Here is a 15,888-nt window from a genome sequence, read left to right on the forward strand (position 1 = left end):
CTTTTTGAATTCCTTGACTCAATACTTATATCCCAAGTGCTACCAATATTAAGAGCATGGTAATGTCTCCAGGGGATACTGCTGTAATTAAATAACTGCAGAGCATCTTATGATCTCTTAAATAGCTAGAGTCCCTTTGGGGCAGGATCTGTCCTAACAGAATTGTAGTTCACCTTTACCAGTCAGGGTTGGCGGCTGGCTAACAGACACACAATGGGCTTGTGGAAATGATACTATGTTCTGGTTCTTTTTGAGAACTTCTGCATTGTGTTCCAGGACCTGTATATTTTTTGAAGTGTCTTTGACTTTGGTTTGAGGGTAGTACTGACTTCATGAAATGACTTTGGAAGTTTCCTCTCTTCAGTTTTTTTCAATAGCTTGACAGGACTGGTATTCGTTCTTTAAGTGTTCGGTAGAATTCGCTTATGAAGCCATCAGACAGTGGATTTTGTTTAATGGTGGTCTTTTCACTACTGATTACATCTCCTTACTCTTTATTAGTCTGTTCATATTTCTGATTTTTTCATGATTCCATCTTGATAGATTTTATGTTTCTAAGCATTTATCCTTGTTTTCCCCCTCTAAACTATCTACCTTGTTGGCATAGATTGTTCTAGTGCTCTCTTATGATGCTTTGTGCTTCTGTATTATGAGAAGGAAGGCTCCTCTTTCTGATTGCTTTATTTGATGCTTTTTTCCCCTCGCTCTCTTTTATTTTATTCTACCTAGAAACTTGTCAATTTTGTTTAACTTTTCAAAGAAAGAACTACTCTTATATTTTTTGGATATTTTAAAAATTATTTTCCAGTCTCTATTTCATTTATTTCTTCTCTAATCTTTGTTTTTTTCTTCCTTTTTCTAACTTTGGTTTAGTATCCTATTTTTACAGTTCTTTCAGGTGCAGCATTAGTTGCTTTTTTGGATCTTCCTACTTTTCCCATAATAGGTATTTTATATTATAAACTTTGCTCAAAAATGTATAACTTTTGCCATATTGTTTTCCATTTTAATTTTCTTTAGCATATGGTTTAATTTTGCTCAATTTCTTCTTTGACTCACTCGTTTTTCAACAGAACGTTTTTTAATTTCCATAAAACTGCAAGTTTCCTGTGCTTCTTCCTGTTATTGATTCCTAGTTTCATACTGTTTTGTTCTAAAAAAGATAGCCAATAATTTCAAATTTCTGAAATTTGTTGTGGGCAGTTTTGTGGCCTAATATGTAATCTGTTCTGAAGAATGTTCCAGTACATGTGTGTGTGTGAGACAAATGTGGATCCTGCCGCTGTTGGATGAAATGTTCACTCCACTTAGTCTATAGTTCAAGTCCAGTGGTTTCCTATGAATATTCTGTCCCAATTGATATATCTGTTACTAAAAGTAAGGTTTTACTTCCCACCCCCGTGACACCTTTGTGTTCTAGCCTATGTCTCCTTTCAGATCTCTAAAGGTTTGCTTTATGAATTTGGGGGGCCCCGGCATCAGGCATATTTATGTTTGCAAGTGTTCTGTCCTTTCCATGAATTCACCTTGCATCTCCTTCTGCTTTGTCTGATGTGAGTATGGCTCTCCCTGCTTTCTTTTAGTTTCCATTTGCATGGTCTGTCTTCTCCCATTCCTGCTTTTGCAGTCTGAATGTCCTTTAAGGTGAAACAAATCTCTGTGGGAAGAATATAGTTGTGATTTTTGTTTGTTTGTTTGTTTTCTTTTAATCTACTCACCACTGTTTTCCTTTTGACTGGAGAATTTAATTTATTTTCAGTGAAATTAATTATTGACAGGTAATTTTGTAATTTTGTTCATGGTTTTCTGGTTGTTAAGCAGATCAATTATTCCTTCCTTTCTTTAGGATTCCTTCCTTGCAAGCAGTGGTTGCTTGAAAAACATTTTTTTAAATCTTTTGTATATCCATTGTAGGCACTCTCTTTGTGGTGACCACAAGGCTTGCATAAATCATCTTACATCTAACGGGTTGTTTTGAGCTGACAACCCATTAATTTTAACTGTATTCATGGATTCATTTCTACATCTCCTTACCCAACATATTATATTTTTGATGTCACAATTTATGTCCTTTTTATAACTTGTATCCCCTAACAAGTTACAGTAGTCATATCACTTTTTAATCATTTTGTCTTTTAATTTTTATACTAGAGATATATTTGATTCACCCACTATTAGAGAGTTTGAATTTGGTAATGTACTTACCTTGAATACAAAAATGATATTGCTTAAGTGATCCACTTTAACACAGAATAATGGCAGGGTATAAACTCAATTGAAATTTTGGTGTGTGAACCTCTAAAAAACAGAGTATTTTAAGATGAGGTTTGATAAAATATTAAAAGTTCATGAAATGCTTATTAACTGCCCAAAATGAGTGTGTATGTTGGTAACACTGATTTGTAGAGAGGAGTTTTGGAAAAACATAGTTTTGAATTAGTAGTTTAAGTCCCAACATAATGTAATCGCTATAGAAACAGATGAAATTACTATTAATAAATATTTTTATCAAGGATAAAATAAATATATCAATGGGTCAGAAACAGAATGGAGGTTCCCAGTGACAAAGGCATCTGGGACTTAGATGGAAAGGCAGACACAGGAAGCTGGAAGATAGAAAGAGCATCTGTGTCACCCACATGTGTTGGAAAGCAGGATATAGGCTCACTGGAGGGGGAAGGATGGGTGAAGTCCCTGCATCTTTTGATGAGGACAAAAAGAAAATATGAAAGAGTGGAATGTTCTACAGATGTTTATTGTGTTTATTTTGTGTATATAAAGGTTATACATAGAAATACTATGTTAACCTTACTGTATTATTTTTGGCTTTCTTCATTATTTTCCATTGCATTCAGTTACCATCTGAAGTCAATAATATTGTGTAAAACAATTTTGACCTTTTACCTGATAATGGAAAATAAATCACACACATATTACATTTCAATATGGCATATGACCAATTATATATTATTATACAAAACTATCACATTCATTATCTTTTGAATTCAGCTAAGAGAAGACAGGAGAAACTAAGTGTTTAAATTTTTGGCATAATTATAGTCACTAGCACGTGTGTGTGTGTGTGTGTGTGTGTGTGTGTGTGTTACTATCTGGGGACATTTGCTTTCAATCTGAAGAAATTCCTGTTGTATTTCTTATAAGACAGCTCTCATAGCAACAATTTTTTTTGCTTTCAGTTTTGAAAGAGCGCTTGACTGGATACAGAATTCTTTTTTTTTTTTTTTTTTTTTTTGTCTTCTAGCACTTTACATACATTCTGTGGACACCTTTGGTGACTTCCTTTCCTCCTGCTGCTTCCTCAATCTTCTCATCTCTGGCCTTTAGCCTTGATGATGTTTCCCTTTGTGAACCTCTGTGTGTTTATTGTTCTTCTGTGGGTTTATTGGTTGAGTTTCCTGGACCTGCAGATGAATATTTTTTCAGTAAATTGTAAAGTTTTCAGTCATTATATCTACAGGTATTTTTTTTCTCATGTGCTGTCTTTCATCTTCCTTTGGCACTCACTTTTTTTTTTTTTCCATATCTCTGGTTGGTGCACGTAATGGTGTCCGACATTTCTCTGAGGCTCTCCTAATTTTTTTTTTCTTCTTTTCTTCTCTCTGTTCCTTGGATGATACAATCTCTACCAATTTGTAATTGTTTTTACTGCTTATTTCATTTGGTTTCACATCTATCATCCTATAGAATACCTCATTGTATGCTAGGCATGTAATAGTTATTTAGCAAACAGAAACAGTCTGGTCTCATATTACCTTGGGTAATGTACATGAAAGACCTTAGTTCACATTCTATCTCTAGATTGTCTCTACCTAATTGATTTATACTATAGGGATTTGACTGCTCTCTGCTCTGAACAGTTTTTTTTTTCTTAATGTGGAAAATGTAAATAATATGTATCCTTGTATTAAAGTAGAAGGAAATGAAATAGCATATATATCTCAATAGCACCAAAATAAAATATAATACTAATTATTCAAATATACTGAATTTTGTTAAATTCTTCACAGCTTCATCAATTACATAATGTTGTCCCCAAATAATTTATTTAAAATTATATGAGCAAAAGTGTATTTTAAAAAATAGCTCTGATGGGATATTTTCCCAACATTTCTGTTTTAACTATTTTAAGAAATAATTTAAAAAGTGAAGTTGATTCAGGTAAATAGAGTCAAGATAGAGATGGTTTCAGAAATGAAGTAGAAGGAAAATTCTACAGAAAATGTTTAAACATTTTGGAATGTAAACATGTATTTTTTTCACAAAAGATATAATTTATGTCTTATTACTCAGAAAATTATTTAAATTAACATCAGAACTTTACAATGGTTAAATTTTCATACTAATGAAAAGATACTGATTTTAGGTTGTGAGTGATATGGAAACAGAGACAGCCAATCTTTTTCAAACTTTTTCAAGAGGGCTGTATAACAGATTCCTGAAATTTAGATTTCTGTCAATCACTATATTGGTCTCATTATTAGCTTTAAGAGAGAATTTAAATGAATATTACAGTCTGAATTTGTCTCTTTCGAATTTCAGGTGTTGCCATGTGATAGTATTAAGAGGTGGGGCTTTTAAGAGGTGACTAGATATGAGATCTTCTTAAGTTAGTGGGACAGAGGCCCTTCTCAGAGGCTTCAAGCAGCTTTTGGGATGTTTTTCTTCTCCCCACTGTCATGCAAAGACACAGCAAATTATTCCTCACCAGACTCAATACAGGTGCCCTGACCATGGATTTTCCAACCTTCAGAACTGAGAGAAAATATTCTGCTCTTTAGAGTCACCCAGCCTCAGGTATCTTGTTATACTATCACGGACTAAGAAAATGGGTGAATTTCAAACTGTGCTCAGAAAAACAGTGTTTTATAAAGTTGATAAAATGGCCCAGGTCGAGGAACAAGGTAGGGTGACTTCTTGGGATGCTGTGCTTTCTTTTAAGCCAATTTCAAATTTTAACTCCTGATTTTTAATATTGAAAAATAATAAAAGAATTCTTTAAAAAAGAAGGAAAATTCATCATTTAAAAAGCATTTGTGAAATGATCTTAATGCATACATTTTGTAAGGTACTGGACTCCATGAATTCTCAAGTCCGTTCAGCCTTTTGATTTATATTTCAATGAAGTTTTGAACTAGAAAGCAGGTAAGTGGGAAAATAGTTCTTCATCTTTAGTTCTTCTGAACTTTCTGGAAAATTTTCTCAATTTGGTTAAAGTTTTCACTGTTTCATTTTCACCCTTGATGAACATATAGTCCTTTGGATGATTTTTTTTTTTTTTTTTTATCCTCTGAAGAGTGGAGTCTTCCTGTAAGAAATGGCTTTTCTCTAGGAGGATGTCTGGATTATTGCTGTAAAAAACCTCATTCTGAGCTCTTCATCGCAAAAAGAGATTTTTAACCCCACTTCATCTTTTCTATCAGAAGGACACAAATGCCAGATGCAATGCACATTTATTCTGTCATTCTTCTTCCTGGTCCTTCCTAGGCTGACAGCCGAGTGGCATGAAATAAGGGGTGCTTTTGGCCAGCCCGAAATATAAAGGCTATAAAGAAACAGCACACGCTGCACTCATTTCCCATAAAACAAGACTATTTTTATTACTTTTGATTTATAATAAAAATAACAATTGCCTATATTTCTTCATGTGTGCACAGAATCAAACACAAAGCATAAAACTCCCCCAAACAATTCAGGACCCACAAATTAGGCTTAAAATTGAACACTTCTCCACGAATTTAAAAGGTTGAGAAACATGTCTGATGAGGTTTCTCTCTCACACAGACACACAAATACATGCACAAACCCTTTTTCTCTCACAGACATACCTGAAGTAAAATTTACCAAAAAAATATCAATTTAATTACCACAGCTTAGGGAAACTTCTGACATTCTATCTGTCATGTAAATGTTACATCTAAAATTGATTGCCATGAAGGCAAAATATTTTTATAATACTTTGTCATATGTTTTATTTTTAATATAGTGCAACAGGGTAGTCTTTCCTTTTTTTGTAACTTTGTAACTAGAAAGATCTTTTTTGTAGGATGGTCTTTTCAAACACATAGATGAAAATGTATACATATGTGGATTTTTGCATATAGTTTTCCTGAGTATACAAAATATATCCAGGAACCTGGCATCAAGGATTCCTTATAAGAAGATGGTGTGGGGGGTATACAGGAATAAATAGATAGTGAGCACCACCTCAATGCCAAAAGCCACTTCGTACTCAGCATCTCATAGAAGTTCCAATGTATTTTTGAAATGAGATTCAAAGCTGTGAGCAATGGTATGTATTTATAAATAAAAAGTAACTAAAATACATGGCTTCTATTTACGTTTCTGCCCAGTTTTCTCTCACTCCAGTCAAAATGTCAGTTATTAAGAATACAAGCAACAATAAGTGTTGGCGATGATGTGGGGAAAATGGCACACTCACACATTGCTGGTGAGACTGCAAATTGGTGCAACCCATCTGGAAAGCAGTATGGAGATTCCTTGGAAGGTACAGTTTTACATGTGAAAAACATATGAAGCAATAGACTTTGAATGAAAGAGATTATTCTCCATAATGAGTTTATGCCACAACTAATTAACAGAAGGATTTGAGAGAAAAGGCAGAGTCTCCTAAGAGGAATGAATTCTGTCTCCTGGCTGCAACATCATCTCCTTAGAGAACACCCCTGCTGCTGGATAGTCCTGAAAACTTGAAACATGCCAGTCCCGCAGATCATGAGATTTGTGAGCCATTTTTAAAGTTTATTTTTTTTCTGTGTTAGTCAGCATTTTAACACTATGATAAATACCTGAGATAAAAAAAAAAAAAAAAAAAAAAAACTACTTGGAGGAAAACATGTATTATGGCTCCCAATTTAAGGAATTTCAGACTTTAGTCACTCAGTCCCATTGCTATGACCTGTGGTGGCACAGCACCTCATGGTGTCAGGAATGTGTGGCAGAGGAGGCTGGTAACCTCTAGGCTGCTGAGAATCAGGGAGAGAGAGGAGAGGGCTAGGGTTACAGTGTTTTGTGCAATGGTACACCCTCAATGACTTAATTTCTTTTTCTTTCTTTTTTTATTTATATATGACAGCGGAATGCATTACAATTCTTATTACACATATAGAGCAAAACTTTTCATATCTCTGGTTGTAACAAAGTATATTCACACCAATTCATGTCTTCATACCTGAACTTTGGATAATAATGTCCATCACATTCCACCATCATTAATAACCCCATGCCCCCTGCCTTCCCCTCCAACCCCTCTGCCCTATCTAGAGTTCCTCTATTCCTCTCACACTACCCCTCCCTATCCCAGTATGAACTAGCCTCCTTATATCAAAGAAAAATTTCGGCATTTGTTTTTTTCCACTAGGCCCAAAGCATGCGCACATGCACACACATTCAGTTCCTCTGCAAAAAATCCTGACTGGAAGAGGAAGGCATGATCAGAGTTTAAAGTAGTCTAAAGTTATCCCTGTCTCATAGCACGTACTTTAGTCAGAGCATATAGTTAGATACTACTTAAATAAATGTTGAAATCAGTAGCCAATATACAAATTGATCAAGCTGGGGCTGCTCTTCTGTCTGAATCATAATGAAGGGTCTCAATAAGATTTCTCTCTGCTTGATTAGATTTTCCTGGAGATTGGAGAGTCCCAAGAGTTCTCAATTATGTGCAATTACATAATAGGAAGGGAAGGGAAGAGGAGAGGAGGGGAGGAGGAAAGGAAAGGAAAGGAAGGAAGGAAGGAAGGAAGGAAGGAAGGAAGGAAGGAAGGAAGGAAGGAAGGAACTGGCTGTCACTCTATTGGAGAGATCCACCTAATCATAACCTCTGGCTATCATGTATGATACAAATATTTTTTTTTTGTATTTTTATTTATTTATTTATTTATTTATGGGTGTTGATTTTATTGTATTTATTTTTTTATTGTTGGTTGTTCAAAACATTACATAGTTCTTGATATATCATATTTCACACTTTGATTCAAGTGGGTTATGAACTCCCATTTTTACCCCATATACAGATTGCAGAAACACATCAGTTACACTTCCATTGATTTACATATTTCCATACTCGTGTCTGTTGTATTCTGCTGTCTATCCTATCCTCTACTATCCCCCCTCTCCTCCCCTCCCCTCCCCTCTTCTCTCTCTACCCCCTCTACTGTAATTCATTTCTCCCCCTTGTATTATTTTTCCCTTTCCCCTCACTTCCTCTTGTATGTAATTTTGTATAACCCTGAGGGTCTCCTTCCATTTCCATGCAATTTCCCTTTTCTCTCCCTGTCCCTCCCACCTCTCATCCCTGTTTAATGTTAATCTTCTTCTCAAGCTCTTTGTCCCTACTCTGTTCTTAGTTACTCTCCTTATATCAAAGAAGACATTTGGCATTTGTTTTTTAGGGATTGGCTAGCTTCACTTAGTATAATCTGCTCTAATGCCATCCATTTCCCTCCAAATTCTACGATTTTGTCATTTTTTAATGCAGAGTAATACTCCATGGTGTATAAATGCCACATTTTTTTTTTATCCATTTGTCTATTGAAGGGCATCTAGGTTGCTTCCACAGTCTTGCTATTGTGAATTGTGCTGCTATGAACATCGATGTAGCAGTGTCCCTGTAGCATGCTCTTTTTAGGTCTTTAGGGAATAGACCGAGAAGGGGAATAGCTGGGTCAAATGGTGGTTCCATTCCCAGCTTTCCCAGGAATCTCCAAACTGCTTTCCAAATTGGCCGCACCAATTTGCAGTCCCACCAGCAATGTACAAGTGTACCCTTTTCCCCACATCCTCGCCAGCACTTGTTGTTGTTTGACTTCATAGTGGCTGCCAATTTTACTGGGGTGAGGTGGTATCTTAGGGTGGTTTTGATTTGCATTTCTCTGACTGCTAGAGATGGTGAGCATTTTTTCATGTACTTGTTGATAAGGAATTCTAATATATACTCCTGGTTAAAAATGTAGGCTGTATTATTCCTTGAAACTTGTTTTTCTTAGCAACTGAGAGGAAGGAGTTAAAACATCTGTCCTGGGTTCCATTCATTTCTTTTGAGAACCATATATCATTGGAACAGGTGAAGAAACAGAAGACAGGTGGCCTGGTCTAGACTCCTTGTCCTCCAGGTAAGTACTTGAATGATTCTGCCTTGGAGGAAGAGGTTTATCTAGTGAATGCCATGGGTCTCCTGGGATGTGGATAAAGTGAATGAACTCAGGATGCATGAGGAAGTTGTGCATGTGTTGTGACTCCTTGGATTATGAAATGGAGCTGGTTTGTAACATAAAGCCTTTCCTGTGTTAGGTCATGACCTTTAAATCTTCACATGGAGATCCTGTTACTCTGGAACAGAGAGTGCAGGGCTGACAGAGTAAGCCAGGTCAGTGAAGCTGTCCTTCTGTCCCAGGTATCTCTCCTTGTGGCCAGCCTCTTTATTGCCTATATCCTCCAGGTGATTAGTAAAATTTGAGGCTCGAGAAGCTCTGTGGTGTGCTTGAGCCTGGTGGGACAATCCTGTCTCTGGTGTTAACTGAGGTAACATAGAGTATTTTGGATATTTTGGTTTTCCAGCTTAATCCATTGGGACAATGGATAATACCTAATTTTATCCTAATAGTCACAGAATAACAACACTGGATCCAGGTTTATTAAAGAAGTCAAATAAGCAATATGCTTATGAATATTGGTCTGACTGGCTTTCTGCCTTCTGTATAGGACAACATTTTGACACATCAAAAACAATCACCTGCGGTGGAACAAGGCATCAATGTTCCCACAAGACGGCAGTCCTATGGACATCTACAGTGATGAGAATTTTACTTTTAAAACCATGTCTATTTCCATTGGAATTTGCCCTTAATTTTATGGGCTATGTTTCAGGAACAGTTCCTATGGCAATGCTGATCAGGAATACTACTTGAGATACCCAAGGAAATGCCCCTGAGCCTCATGCCAATTAATGAGAATGACATATAAACAACATGGTGCCTGTTTCCAAATTAGCTAAATCACATCTGTTAATGATCCTTTCTATTCCGTAATATGTCTTCAGAGATGCCATAAAATACTTTATCAAGAAATCTCACAAGTTTTCTTTGAGTCCTAATGAGGCTTCTGAAGTTCCCGTAGTTACAGAGGGAAGCCGACTTACAACAGGGCAGTCCCTGCTCCCCTGCTCCTGGGTTAGCTGATCCACATACACACTGCTCCCTTTACCTGTTGAGGGTGGGGAGACATTCGGAAACGTTGTCACTCACAATGCAAACGTTGCCCATTGCTGTACTCACCTGCCACAGCGCACGAGAAAGAAAGCACTGAAGAGGATCCTCTTCTAACTTGAAAATAACGTCGACAAGAAGCCTATCTGCAACAGGCAGGAAAGTGCTGGAGTGGTTGAAGAGCTCCCAGGGAGGCTGGAGACCGGATTTCTCACCCTGTCTGCCACCTTCCTGTCCCTGTAGATGTGGGGAGTCAAGACCTTCCCTAACTGAGTTCCACTCCAAACTGAAAAGAATAATGCTGAACTTGATAATGGCTGAACTTGTGCTCCCGTCCCACTTATTTTGAACCAATGAATGTATAATCACATAGTTGCTGAATATATTTGCTGTTTTTCTCTTTTGTCTATAACCAGAGACCCAAACTAATAACTAGAGAAGCCCAGTTCTCATTTATTTATTTATTAATTTTTCAAGTATTTCCATCCAAGTTCCCTAAAGGTCAAAGGAGAGTCCTCAGGGATCTGGGAACTAGTTCAAGCATCAGCAAACAAAAATGTGCTTTGAAGTCCTGTGTGTAAACATTAATCCATTGTGTTTAGTCTAGACCATGATTTACCTAGTTGTTTTCTCTAAAATCAGGAGATTTCCTCACTGTCCTCTGATTTCTTCTTTGTGTGTGTGTGTGTGTGTGTGTGTGTGTGTGTGCGTGCAAGCGCGCACACACACACATATGTTTTGTAGTAAGGATTGAACCCAGGGGAGTTTTACCACTGAACTAAATTCTCTCCCTTTTATTTGTTTATTTTTAATTATGAAACGGGGTCTTGCTATGTTTCCCAGGATGGCCTGAAACTTGGTCCTCCTGCCTCAGCCTCCAAGTAACCTGGGATTACAGGCTTTTGCCACTAAACCCAGTTTGTCCTCTATGATTTTTTTTAAGTAAAATTGATGCTGAGACTGCTGCTCATTACAGGACTCACTTGCCACATAGAGCTGCCTAATTTACAGATATAATAGCTAAAATTAAATACATCAGTGCAGCTCAATTTAGCTCTTTAGACTAGCAGCTTTTCAGGCACTCAGCCACATACATGTAGCTAGTGGGTATATATACAGGTAGAAATGGGACATTTTCATTATTTCAGAAAGCTCTATAAAATGACATGGTGCCAGAGAACAACCCAGTGCTTTCTTGTTGTCCAGGTATTCTTCTGAGTGCTTGCTGAAATATAGAAGCCACATTTGAGAATCAAGGCCCAAGGGGTGATGGAAAATGTCAGCTTTTGATGTAATAGAATCAAAGTCCAAATTGGGAATTGGATAATAGAAATTGTATCAACTTAGGCAACATATTAAGTATAGCAATTCACTTAGATTACTAATATGTCTAAACACAGTTGTTTTATCTGTATTATGGTAACAAATAAATGTACTTCAACCTTATGGAGCTAAACAATAAAATGAGATATTGCACAAAAACAAACCCTTTGCCTTAATATTTATATATTCTAAATCTATCATGGTGTTAGAGATGTATTTGGGTATTTAATAAATATTTAACAACTAATGAACGGGATCGTGGTTGTTCATTCAGTTGTGTAATAATTAATATGGGCAATTTGCGTAAACCTGTTTATGTAATTTCCTAAGCACAGTTTTGCTTATCAGTATAAGATATTTTCACTCTATTAAAACTCATTCTTTATGGCACAGCAGGGTGAATATAATTAATAATAATGCATTATATTTCTCAAAATAGATGAGAGAATTTGAATATACTTGCTATAAATAAATAATAAAATTTAAAGTGGTGGATTTGCTAATTACTCTGAGATGATTACTACGCAGTATATACAAGAATCAAAGAATCACACTGTTTCTCATAAATATGTACAAATATCATATGTCAATAAAAAACCTCCTTGTTAGAAATAAGACATTGGGGCTGGGGATGTGGCTCAAGCGGTAGCGCGCTCGCCTGGCATGCGTGCGGCCCGGGTTCGATCCTCAGCACCACATACCAACAAAGATGTTGTGTCCACCGAGAACTAAAAAATAAATGTTAAAAATTCTCTCTCTCTCTCTCTCTCTCTCTCTCTCTCCTCTCTCACTCTCTCTAAAAAAAAAAGAAAAAAGAAATAAGACATTTATAAACAAGTCTTTGAGAAGCTCATTGTCAAAGACATTTCTAAATTTAATATGTGGAAGAAGAAAAAATAGATCAGTGTGAATTGCTCTATAAATTCTAGAATTTTATACAAAATTTATTTTTAAAATTTTGGCTGATATTTTGCAAATATTCTAGGCCTAAAATGATGACATCAGTCTTCTTTACAACTGAGACATGTCTGAACATCATCCCTTCCTAATACAGGCATACCTTCCTTTATTGCACTTGCTTTATTGCTCTTGGGGACACTGATTTTTTTAATGAATTGCAGGTCTGTGGCAATCCTGCACTGAGCAAGACTATCTGTGCCATTTTTAAAATAATAATTATAAAAAATTAAAATCTGAACAGACAGAGGCCATGTCATGTGGCACAGGAAGTTCTAAGTTTTCCACAGTTTACAAGGCTATCTTTGGATCCTAGTCTAACCTGAGATGGGGGCACCTGAATGGAGTAGAATGAGATACAGCAAGAGGTACAGTCTAAAATTCTGTATTCTAACCTGAACATTGTTATTCAGTGTTTGGGTACAGTTTGGCTAATATTGTTTTAACAATTTGAGTCCCCTTTGCTAAAAAGTGAGGATAAAGCTGCAAGAGCCTTTGAGACACTTTGACTTCAGAGTATTGCTGTGTGAGTTTCTGTAACTTCATGTCAGTAAAGACATGAAGTTCTGCCTTTCTGGAGAGCCTGCCCACTCATCATGGTTTCTGGACATGTGTGCTCACGTGTGCACATATTCCCCAGTCACTGGCCTGGCAGCTTCCCGAGGATAGTGCAGAGAACACAGGACTTTGGACACATGGTTCCCTGCTCTGTAAAATGGGAACTATACTTCACACATATGGAATGTTCCTCAGAGATTAAATCAAACATCATACACTTTTGCTTTTGCACTTAATAGATGAGATTAAATAAGACGTAATTATTATGGTTTATGACTATGATTTCTCTTTAAAATCTCCTTGACCTTACTGGTTGATGACTCATTCAGGATCTATTTGTTATTTTTAATTATAGCATTGTAAGTAATTTGGATTAAAATGAAAATAAATTGCTAAGGCAATCCATTAAAGAGGACTCTATATTAACAAAACCAACTAAGGATAATAATTTATTTATAATTCTGAAAGTTTTAATTTACGTTTTTATATTTTTCTATAACTCTCTTCTTATGTTCATTAGTCACTTATCAGAAAAATCCTTCACATTCATTCCATTGATCTAATGGTTTGACTATATTTATGTTTCTAGGAATTTCCTCTTGCCTAATTTTTCAGAGATTAATAATCAACAATTCACAGTAGTTATCAAAAAATTCCGTCTCACAAAATGTACATTGAAGAAACAAGATACAAATTCTTCTTAGTATATGTACAACATATGCACTGACTTAAACTTTATTTTGCTTGTTAGTTTAAGCAAATGCTGGGAAGTGTTCTATAATTTTTTTTCTGGTGGAAATAAATTATTTGATATGAATTATTTTGGAAAAATTCATCAATTTGTCAACTATTTTTAGATATTTTGCGTTATTATTGAGTTGATAATTTCAACTGTAGATCCTGAGCCATAAAGTAACCTTAAGTATATCAAAGCTGAGATGTAGAACAGTGTTTGGTTAAATATATTTCAATTCCTTATTGATATAATAGTTATGCAGATATGGTGAAAAGGAATCTATTCACTGCTGGTGGGAATGTAAATTAGCGTATTCATTATGGGAAACAGTTTGGAGGCTTCCCAAAAAGATTAAAAAAAAAAAAAAAGCTACCCTGTGACCCAACATTCCTACTCCTGGGTACATATCCAAAGAGAGGAAGCCAGCGTGAGACAGAGACAGCACTTCCGTGCTCACTGCAGCACAATTCCAACAGCCAAGGCATGGCATCTGCCTAAGGAATAGATACAAATATGTCATGTATATGAAGAAAAATGTGGTATGGGTTATGCATTAAGCCATGAAAGAACAAAATCCTGTCATTTGAGGCAACTTGGATGGAACTGGAAGACATTCTGCTAAGTGAACAGAAAGTGATTTTATTCACATACTAAATATATTTTAATTTTTTTACAATAGTCTTCTGTATTTTCAGGGTTCACATATTCTACATGAAGTATTGTAAGGCTTGAACATGGAGGCACCCCTTACTATAGGAAACATTACTTTCAGTGCATATTAAGAAATGTTGTGCCATTTCTTCAGGTACACATTCAGCAGTAGAGGAATACTTAAACAAAATGTTACATTTGTGCTAACTCAAGAATTTCAGAAAATCAACATACTGCATTTTTATTGACATTAAAATATTTAGCATGCTTAAAAATGTCACTGTTATGCATTATGTTTTGCCTTCCCACATGGTACTGTCACCCTCAAGGACTGAAAGTTACTTTAGGGGTGCCAAAACACTTTCTCTGTGTATATGTAAAGCATAGACATGCATATCTGTATGCATAAACAGATTAATAATACCTCTCTGGTAAGAAAAACTATATAAAAAAGCCTTCTTAGAGTGGTCATACTTAAGAAAATTAAGACATTGGTGAAGTGTTAGAGCAGAGTATAAAACTGTACATATTTGCTTGCTACATATGAACAAATGTATTTAGATGTGAGACACATAACCACACAAACACATACTCTAAGCATTCATATAGATTTCCAGTTTTATTCTCTGTGCAGATGATAGACAAATAGATGATAGATGATAGCTAGATAGATAATTGTAGGATTATAGGCATTTTTAATTTTAATTTTGTTATAATATCTTCAATTATTTACAAGAAGCATAAATCCTTTTAAAGCATCATTTTAAGAACCAATAACTTCCACATGCTTTAGTTGAGACCAGTGTCAACACCATACTTGGAACACTTGAAGATGAACTTGTAACCGGGAAGATCATCATGTTAGAGGTGACCCTGTAAGGAAATAGACTTTTTATTTGCCTAAAGAAAAATCTGAGCAATAATGGTTTTGTGGCTTGGGACCACTGTGTATGAACAGATGTTTGTAGAATGTCTATGATTAACTGTTTTTATAAACCTATTTTTGTCAGTCTGTACTGATAAGAAGATTATAGTAGCAGACCAACACTTAATTTTACAGGTCCAAATACAGAAATAATTGTGTTCTTGTGATGTGCATACAAATCAATGCTAAAACCCATTGTGCTTTAGAATTTAGGGAATTGTCTAGACCTGGGAAAAGCATTCTATTTATATGCCTTAAACAAAAGGCAGCATCATAGAAAGGAAATGAGAAATGGAGTGCTAAAAATTCTCCAAGTGTGCACATCCTTTTTAATTTTATTTATTTTTTTATCATGGTATGTTCAAGGTTAAAATACCAATTTGTGAAAGAAGGATATTCTGAAGTACAAATTTAGTAATGTTTTGTTTTAATGCTGCATTGCTTATAACAGTGTGTAATGCAAACAAAGTGTGGTTTAGAAGTTGGTCACACTT

The sequence above is a fragment of the Spermophilus citellus genome (genome assembly GCF_964194105.1).
Source record: "Spermophilus citellus genome assembly, chromosome: 13".
Classification (NCBI taxonomy): Eukaryota; Metazoa; Chordata; class Mammalia; order Rodentia; family Sciuridae; genus Spermophilus; species Spermophilus citellus.